Below are 10,005 nucleotides of genomic sequence, written 5' to 3'. Positions count from 1 at the left end.
GGAAGGAAGGAAGGAAGAGAGGGAGGGAGGGAAGGAAGGAAGGAAGAGAGGGAGGGAGGGAAGGAAGGAAGGAAGAGAGGGAGGGAGGGAAGGAAGGAAGGAAAAAACGCAGAAAAAAGGTGAAAATTCCCATGCCCAGGCCCAGCTCCAGTGATTCCTTTTGAAGCTCCTCTCATTCTTATAGGATGACATTTTTATAGGACGCATAGGACATCTCATCTATTCCCTAACTCACCCCAGGAGAAGCTGTAATGTGTGAATGATGAGAACACCTCTGTAGGATAGTGCTATAGTGTTCTGTAAGTATTAACATATACTCTTGTGTCTCCAACAACACTTCCTATTCCTTTCTAGAAAAATACTTTGTTTTCCCCTGCACAATAGGGAGCACAAGATTTTAAAAGGAGACACCTGCCTGTAACCTTACTAAACCACTCTGAGCCTCAGTGCCTTCACCTGTCACTGTGAATAACAGTATTGGCTGATAAGATTGTTAAGCAGACTGCATGTATGTAACACACACCGTCAGGGCACGGGACACAGCAAGTGTTCAGGTATGTTAGCGCTCATAAAGTTGGCAATGGCAGAGCGGATGTGTGGACAAAGTAGACATGTGACAAGGTAAAGTCTAAACTTCTCCAACACTGGGATAGTATAGGATACGCTTCTCTTAAGGACATCCTAGCTGATGGACGTTGAAATTGGAGAGGGTTGTGCAGTGTTCTCAGTGGAACCCGTAACTGGTTTTTCTTCAAAGACCTTTTCCAGTGCTGCTTTTAGGGACTTTTTTCTATTTTTCTTTCTCCTAACACTGACTGCCACAAAATAGACGATTGGGTTGGCGCTGGAACTGATAATGGACAACATGTTCAGAAGAGGAAGCCATTTCCACACAGAGAAGTTGGTGGTGATATAATAGTACCAGATGAGTAGGACCTTCAAGGGCAGGGCAAAGACAAGGAACAGGACCACAGTGGTTGTGATGATGGCGTAGAGCTTGACTGGTTGCTGTGGCTTCCAGTGACGGCAGGCTTGGATGACGAGAATAGAGTTGGATAGGACCATGAGCTGAACAAAGACAAGAGTCAAGACACACGAGAGTATGTACACGTGTTGGCAATCTGGGAATGTGAACATATCCAGAATACAGAAGAAGTTTTCTAACCCGGACACGAGAACAGAAAGTGCCCACAGCAGGGTACAGACGACAGCAGATTGGTGCTTTGGGCGTTGACAGTGGTACCAGATTGGATAAATCACAGAGAGGCACCGCTCCACGCTCATGGCGGTGAGGAGGTGCAGACCCGTGTTGTAGCCAAAAAACATGAGGAAGATGGCACATTCCAGGAGGGTGTCTAGGTGGAAGTAGTAGTTGTAATATATGGAAGACATATGGAAGATGGCCTGGCAGAGGACGACCACGAAGTCGGCGACGGAGAGGTGTAGAGTGTACACGGTAAAGGCCGTTCTCTTGATGTAGAAGATGAGAAATGACAGCAGAAGTCCATTCCCAGTTACTCCCAGGGCACAAATGAACAGGGAAATGTAGGTGAATCTGTATAGTTCTGGTGGTTCTGATTGGGACTGGGTGGTTTGATTCAGGGATTCATTTCCGGCACCGAATGTGGATTCCAGAGGACTCACGGTCACTGGCAGTTGCGCCATTCTTAGGAAATCACCGGTTTCTCCTGTATACCTGTTGTCAGAAAAGGAAGATGGAGTTTGTGGATGTCATTTGCTCCGCATCTTGCCATGAGTTTAGATTTTTAAGGACCCTTCAAATTGGCTGGGTGTGGTGGCTCACACCTGGAAGGCTGAGGTGGGAGGATCCCTTGAGCTCAAGAGTTCAAGACCACCCTAAGCAAGAATGAGATCTCATCTCAGCTAAAAATAGAAAAACGAGTCAGACGTTGTAATGGGAGCCTGTAGTCCCAGATACTCGGGAGGCTGAGCAAAAGGATTGCTCCCAAAAGACTGAGGTTGCTGTGAGCTGTGACAACTCTACAGCACTCTACCCAGTAGGACAGAGTGAGATTCTGTCTCAAATAAAAAAAAAAAAAAAAAAGGATCTTTCAAATGGTGGAGTGGGAGGGAGGATGTGAGACCAGGGAGGACCCTGCTGCGTTCTGCCCATTCTTCCCTCTGGTCTCTCCCATCTCTCTGCCCAGGCCGACTGGAATTGCCATGTTTCCTCGGTTGGCTTCTATTTCCAGCCCCCAGCTGCTGCCTCAGACCAGCATCCCCTCCTCCCTGGTCCCACAGGAAGAACCACTGACTTTCCAGTTTGTCCCCTGCCCTCCATGAAGAGATTCCTCAGGGTTCTCCCCAGAACTAGATGCAGGATCAAGAAAAGGATAAAAAAGACAGCTATTAAAATGTACCAATGAGCAAAGCCAATGCCCAGAAGAAGCAGAGGAAGCAAGTAGAGTGTGCTTAGAACTCCCCCGTCACACTGTCCTCTGCTCTGTAGCTGCACTTTCCCGGGCTCTGGTTTTGACTTTATAGTATCCACGTGCCCCTGCAGGTTTATCCACCGCCAGCAAACACTACCAGTAGGTGATCCTGTCCACTCTCAGGTCCAGGGAGGGTCTTCCCTAGGCTGGAGGAGAGTCCACTGGATTTGGGGTTCAAGGAGTGAAAGGCTACGCAGAATTGTTGGACATGCAGGCTGGCAGTGTCTGGACCCAGGACAGCTTGTGGTCCCCTAGTGTTGTCACTTCTTGATTGTCACCACTTCTCCCTCCTCACTCAGTGATGGCCTGAGGTGTGGGAGGGAGCTGGGCTCATGGAAGGGCTTACAGAACAGGACTGTCCCAGGTTGTTCCTGGGGAGGCCTGACTGCAAAAGCCAGGCAGTTCCCTGTTTACAGATGGGTGGGCACTTGTCAACCCCCCTCAGAAACTCAGAGCACATTTTCTAGAGGCTTTGCTAGGTTTCCCAGGACAGCCCACAGACAACCTCGTGGGCACTGATGTGCAGTGGAATTGCTCCTGTTGGGTGGGGGCGGGTGGACGTGCAAAAGGGGAAAGCACCGCAGCCAGGGCCTCTCCTCCTCCCCTCTGGCCTCTTCCCCTCCCGGTCTGACTCTGCTCTTGCCCCTCCCTCCCCACAGCCAGCAGCCACACAGGCTGATGAGACTGTCCCTCCACCCTGGCCCCTGCAGAGAGGGCAGCCTCCTTGGGCTCCTCTTCTCTCTAAAGCAGGCACTGGGCCCTTGGGGTATGTCCTGTAGTTTAAACCCTAAGACTTAGTGGGGAGATGGGGACAAGTTGGTGAGTCACATCCAGCAGCTGGCCCTGCTGTTCCTGAGCTCTGTTCCAGTTCAGGCCTCAGGGAGCGACCCTGCTCCCCCTCCACCGGCTCATCCATCCTCAGGGAGCGACCCTGCTCCTCCTCCACCAGCTCAGCCATCCCTTCATGCTGACAACCCAAACCCTCCATAACACAGGGCTCTCTGCTCCAACTTCTTCTGCATTTTTGGATAAAATGTATGGGTTTTCTTGATGATAAAAGTAATACAAATTAATTTTATAAACTTCGGAAAATGTAGAAGGAAGAAAATGAAAAACATCAGTTTTTCCATTTCACCATCCAAAGAGAATGTCTGTTAGTCTGTTGATGTATTCCCTGGAATCCACAGTCTAAGGATATAACTGCCTCCTAGACTTAACATTTTGTCATCAATATTTTACAGTTATTAAAAACTCAGCTCAGTGCCTGTGGCTCAAGCAGCTAAGGCGCCAGCCACATATACCTGTGCTGGCAGGTTTGAATCCAGCCTGGCCCGCCAAACAACAATGACAGCTGCAACCAAAAACTAGCTGGGCTTTGTGGCAGGCGCCTGTAGTCCCAGCTACTTGGGAGGCGGAGGCAGGAGAATTGCTGGAGCCCAGGAGTTGGAGGTTGCTGTTAGCTGTGATGCCATAGCACTCAACCCAGGGCGACAGCTTGAGGCTCTGTCTCAAAAAAAGCTCCTCAAAAATATGTTTATTGATGACTACCTACTATAATGCTTTATCTTTTTTATTTTTTTCTTTGCTTTGCAATTTTCCTATTGATAAACATCTGGGGTGTAATAATTTTCCCCAAATAGCAGCCCAGAGGATTTCCTTGTGTATAGATCTTTCTGGTACCACCAATCACTTCTTATAACAGATTACTTCAAGAAGAGTAACTCCTAGCACTCTGAGAGGCTGAGACAGGTGGATTGCTTGAGATGATGAGTTCAAGACCAGCCTGAGCAAAAGTGAGACCATGTTTCTACTAAAAATGATAAACTGAGGCAAGAGGATCGCTTAAGCCCCAGGGTTTGAGATTGCCATGAGCTATAACACCACAGTGTTCTACTAAGGGCAACAAAGTGAGATTCTGTCTCAAGAAAAAAAAATTGCTCACGTAAAAACTATGAGGGATTTCAAGATTCCGAAAGAGAAAAACCAGGGGATTGTGAATATGGCTTTGGGATGAGAGATTTGGGTTTGAATCCTGGCTCTGTGCTATTCTCTGACCTGAGGCAAGTTATTAATCTTTAAACCTCAGTTTTCCTGTCTGTAAAATGGAAATAATGTAGATGTACTTCCCACAGTAATTAGAAAATTAAAATCTCATTATTTACAATGCTTTTGCCGTAAATGCTTGACAGAGCGACTGCTTAATGAATGTCAGTCACCAACATGACTGACATTGTTCAGAAAGTTGTGTTTCTAGAAGCGGTGGAGAAGAGTGCTGTGCAGTAGAAGCTTTCTCCATTCTGAGCATTATATTAAAACAAAACCAACTGAGCCCACTCGGTAGCCAAACAATGATATGTGAACGTTTTAACTGCATGTTCAATCACTAGGTGAGGTGTATTTTTCATGTCTCAACATTTTGTATTCTTGCCGTGTAAATCTTTCTGTTCTGAGCAAAGAACACAGAAGAGTTTACACAAGAAGAAATACAAACTTTCTAATGGAAATCGGTGCTCTTCGGACTTGTAAGGTGCGTTGCTCTTTTTTGCGTTCATCCCTGTCTCTGCAGGGGAGCCCCAGGCCTCTGGGCCAGTCGGTTTGGCCTCTGAAGGGCTATTCCAGTGGTTCTCAACCTTCCTAATGCTGCAGCCCTTTAATACAGTTTCTGTGGGTTGCGACCCACAGGTTGAGAACCGCTGGGCTATTCTGTTCTTTCCACTTTCCTTGTCCTTCTTCCTCTCCACAAAGCTGCCTGCCGCCGCCCTGCCCAGAGGTAGGTTGAGAAGCAGGAACACATGTGTCTCTTTCCACCAGGCCAAGAGCCTCCGGGAAGCTCCCGCAGCAGCCCCTGGACGAGCGGGTGAGAAGCTGGCGGGCTGGGTCTCCAGAGAAGCAAGTGCAAAGAGGGAACTGCTTGGCCCAGGCCGACCCTGCTGCCTGGATTGAGTGTGGTAGTAAACAAAGGCGTGCTTGCTTGGATTTGGTAAGTGTTACCACTCCTGACAGTGAGAGCAGCCTGGATTTAGAAGAAGCAGGCAGATCTGAGAGTACAAATCCAATGGGAAATAAGACGAGGCTGCAGCCGTGCAGGGCAGTTTCAGTGATCTGTGTCGGGTAACTCGGAGGAGACTCAGGAGGTGACAGGCATCGCCATTCCACTCGGGCTCGGGCCCTGCTCTCGCAGCCTGTTGTCACACTCTTTCCTGTGTGCAGGCGTTTTCTGGCTTCCTCACGTCTGCAGCTGCTCGCACACACCCCCTCTCCCGTCACCACCGCCACTCACTGTCACAGAGCGTCTCGGTGAGGCGGGCGCAGCCGGGAAGACACTTCCAGGGAGAAGCCTAGTGCACCCTTGAAGTGGGAGATGCAAAACCTTCTTCCACAGAGGTTCTGACACACTCCTGTTGCGAGGATGCGGGTGGTTACCTTCCTTTCCGACCTCACTCCCTCCCATTTCTGCTTTGCCCCAGGTTGTCTGAAATACGACGTTATGTATTGACTTTGCCAGAGATCACTCTCAGCCTCCCTTCACGCCTCCAGTATCCAGCTAATCAAAGGACCGCAGCTGGGGTTAAATGTGTTAATATTTTTATAACAGTATTACAGTAGATAACAGCAAAAAATAAAGTCATACCACATGTTAGGACTTGTGCCGACACTCAGTGTGCGTAGACCAAGTGCTCTCCGTGCCGTGCACACTCACGCGTGAGCACACACAGTGGGCAAGACAACGGGAGGGAACACACAGGATGTGAGAAGAGCACTAAGGGGGCCATTCAGCTTTTTTTTTTTTTTTTGAGACAGTCTCCTATGTCACCCTCAGCAGAGTGCTGTGGTGTCACAGCTCAAACCCTTGGGCTTCAGCGATTCTCTTGCCTCAGCCTCCCAAGTAGCTGGGACTATAGGCGCCTGCCACAACGCCTGGCTGTTTGTTTTTTGTTGTTGTTCTTGCAGTTGTCATTGTTATTTAGCTGGACCAGGCTGGGTTTGAACCCGCTTCTGCTTTACAGCACCGCGGGCAGAGGGTAGACGTCCTTCGAGTGAGCCCTTGGAACTTGGGGTCCCTTTAGTGGGGGCTCTCCCTTCCCACCCAGCACAGCCCCTTTACAGAAGGACGGGGAAGAAGAGAGCTCGCGGCAAACCCCCGTCACGGTGGTCCTTCGGGGAGGAGTGGGAATACTCACCATTGGAGGATTGGCCTGGTTATGTGAAGCCACCTGGGGGATTCCTGGTCCTTCCCTCAGGGAGTGCTATTTCCACAGATCCTGAACTCTTATCCAGCAGACAAGAACAGCCAGGAGAAGATTCTTGAAGGCTCATAGAGCCCACGTCAGTCTGGCAACAGCCTGTTCTCAGGGTCTTATTTTGGCCTCCTCTGGCCAATAGCTCTGAAGTCTTGTTGGCAGCACTAGAGGGAGGGGGAGGGGCGGCCTCCTCTAAGTCTATCAATCAATGAATAAAGAAACACCCCCCGCCTACAGCGGTCGACCTCAAGTCCTAGCCAGCCAGAAAACAACTGATTTGCCACCAATAGTGAGCTTAAGACTTTTCATCATTTCTGATTGTTATGAAGCCAAATATGTGTCATTCTGAGTACCTGGTGCTGGTATTCCCGCCTCTGGACGCCTTTGAGCTTCCTAGTCAGGTGCAGACGGGATGGCCAGACTTAGGCATGAGGCTCCTAAGCTCACAAGAAGTGGTGGGCGCTAGGGGTTGGCCAGGCCTATAGTATTCCAGACTCTTCTCTGGCTGCTTCCCAGACAGACATACTTTTCCCATCTCTCTATGGCTGCTGGTGGCCAAGACTCAGTCGTGTTGGGGAACATGGGGAGGGGGGCTCTAGAAGGGGAGGGGCATTCCCAGGAAGATCTCTGCTGGAGTCACCTGTCCTTTCTTGGGACTGGGGTAGCTGTCCTGTAGTCATGAGATGCCATGAAAAGAATGAAAGGAGACATTGTGGAGAGACCGCCAGAGACTGGGTCCCAGTGGTGCCACTGGACGGCTCCAGCAATGCTGTCACCTCCAACCTTGTTGGTGCAATAAACTCCTCTTGGAGGAGGAGAATGAGAGAAAACTCACTCCGGCCACTGTAGTCAGATGTGCCATGACTTCCTGCTGAAACCATTCTGAAAACTGATACACAGCATGTGTGGAAGACACCCCACGCACAAGTTGCCACTTGTAATCCCCGCTCCTGGGGGCAGAACACATGACATCCTTCTAATCCACAGAATGCGTCCGTTCCAGGGACAGGATGTCACTGCCTTCATCAGGTTGCGTTATATGACAAAGCTGATGAGATGCTATCTTGAGGGTCCCCAAGATTTGCTGCCATCCGGTGTGTAAGACACAGACATGGAAATGACTGTTATAAGGAAGCAGTTTATCCCCACAGACCCATAAACGCAAGAGGCAGCGCATACCACCCAGGACCACCTGGCAAGCCCTGAGGTGCTTCAGGAGGCAGGGGGAGGGGACTGCAGCAGGAGCCTTCCTGGGCTTTCCCTGGGAAGGAGTGGGCAAGGCAGGGAAAGCAGGCTGCAATTGGCTGGCTTGAATAATCTGGGGGGGCTCTGGCATAGGGGCTGTCCCTGATTGGTGGGTATCTTGCTCTGGCTGATTAAGCAGGTGGACAGTGGCCCAGCATGAGAGCCCAGCGAAGGAGGAAAGGAGGTGGTGGCAGGTATAAGCTCTGGATTAGTGTGTATTTGAAAGGTGCACTCTGGGATGGGTTTGTTCAGCAACCCAGGGTTGGCAAGGCCCCAGATGTCAAAGCATCAGAACACAGGGAATAAAGGTGTAGTTACGGCCAGGCACGGTGAGCCTTCACACCTGTAACCCCAGCACTCTGGGAGGCCAAGGTGGGACGATTGCTTGAGATCAAGAGTTGGAAAACAGCCTGAGCAAGAACAAAACCCCATCTCTACTAAAAATAGAAAAACTAGCCAGGCATTGTGGTGGGCACCTATAGTCCCAGATACTTGGGAGGCTGAGGCAGGAGGATTGCTTGAGCCCAAGTGTTTGAGGTTGCTGTGAGCTAGGCTGAGGCCACAGCAACACAGTGGGACTTTGTTTGAAAAACAAAAAAAAGATATGGCTAATACAGACACCACTCACATGATTCTGTGATGTCGGAGGAGACTGTGAAGGTCCTGATGTCCCGGGAGAAGCAAGCTGCTGTGCTGGGAACTCTCCAGGGAGGGGCTGCCTGCCAGGGAATTTATTTCACTCAACATAATTTCTTCCAGGCTCGTCCATGTTTCTGTGAACGACTAGATTTTTCATCCTTTTCCGTGGTTGAATAGTATCCCATGGTGTCTGTGTAACACGTCTTCATCTGTTCTCTGGACTCGCACAGTTGGGTTGATTCCATAGCTTGGCTATTGTGAATAGTGCTGCAATAAATATGGGGGTGCAGACATCTCTTTTACAGACTGACTTTTTGGGGGGAGGGAAGTAATAGTGAGATTGTTGGATTTTATGGTTGTTCTATTTTTAGTTTTTCCGGAAACCTCCACACTGTTTTCTATACTGGCTATACGAATTTACATTCTCACCAGTGGTGAGTTCTTTTCTCTGCATCCTCACCAACACTGGCTGATTTCTGTCTTTTTTACAATAGCCATTCTAGATTAGGCTCTCACGAGGTAGGGGTGAGGCGATGCCTCATGGTGGTTTTGATTTTCATTTCCCTGATTCATATACCCACCGGCCACTTGTATGTCTTTATTTGAGAAATGTTTATTCAGATACTTTCCCCACTTTTTAATGATTTTTTTTTGCGTTCTTGTACAAAATTAGAATTCAAAAAACGCCCATATGTAGTGTTTGGTGGTTCAGTCTTAAGCAGTGGAATTATCTTTCTAAGCCCTTGTAATCTTGAAATATTTTTATTCTACCCTCATAGTTTCTTGGTGTGATGGTCGCCCTCATAGGATCCATTGGAACTTCCTCATTCCTGACAGAATCACAATGTTGTTGGGTTTTTTCCCCCCTAACAGGGTCCCACTCTATTGCCCTGGCCAGAGTGCCGTGGCCTCAGCCTAGCTCACAGCAACTTTAAAATCCTGGGCTCAAGTGATCCTCCTGCCTCAGCCTCTTGAGTAGCTGAGACTTGAGTAGCTGAGACTACAGGTACCCCTGCAATGCCTGGCTAATTTTTGTATTTTTAGTGGAGATGAGATCTCATTCTTGCTCAGGCTAGTCTTAAACTCCTGAGGTCAAGCAGTTCCCCGACCTTGGTCTATAGAGGATTAAACATCATATTTACTACAACAGTCCCCAATATCATAACTCATCTGAGGAATTACTGAGAACAAGACATATTCCTGGCAAGCCCAGAAATAAGACAAGCCACCAAATAACTCAGTAATCCTGGAGGACCAAAGTTCAATCCTGTAGTAATAAGGCTATTATTAAACATTAAGCATTTTATAATAGTTCCTTAAAGAATTAGTGGAGAAAAATTGCATTTAGTATTTTGAAGATCATTTCCTTACCACCCTTAAAGATCATTTCCTTGAGTACATACACTGTTGGCACCTATGAGATCATT

Source organism: Otolemur garnettii, unplaced genomic scaffold, assembly GCF_000181295.1.
Source record: "Otolemur garnettii isolate 467f Iridium unplaced genomic scaffold, OtoGar3 scaffold00056, whole genome shotgun sequence".
Taxonomy (NCBI): domain Eukaryota; kingdom Metazoa; phylum Chordata; class Mammalia; order Primates; family Galagidae; genus Otolemur; species Otolemur garnettii.
This window is presented reverse-complemented; position numbering follows the sequence as displayed.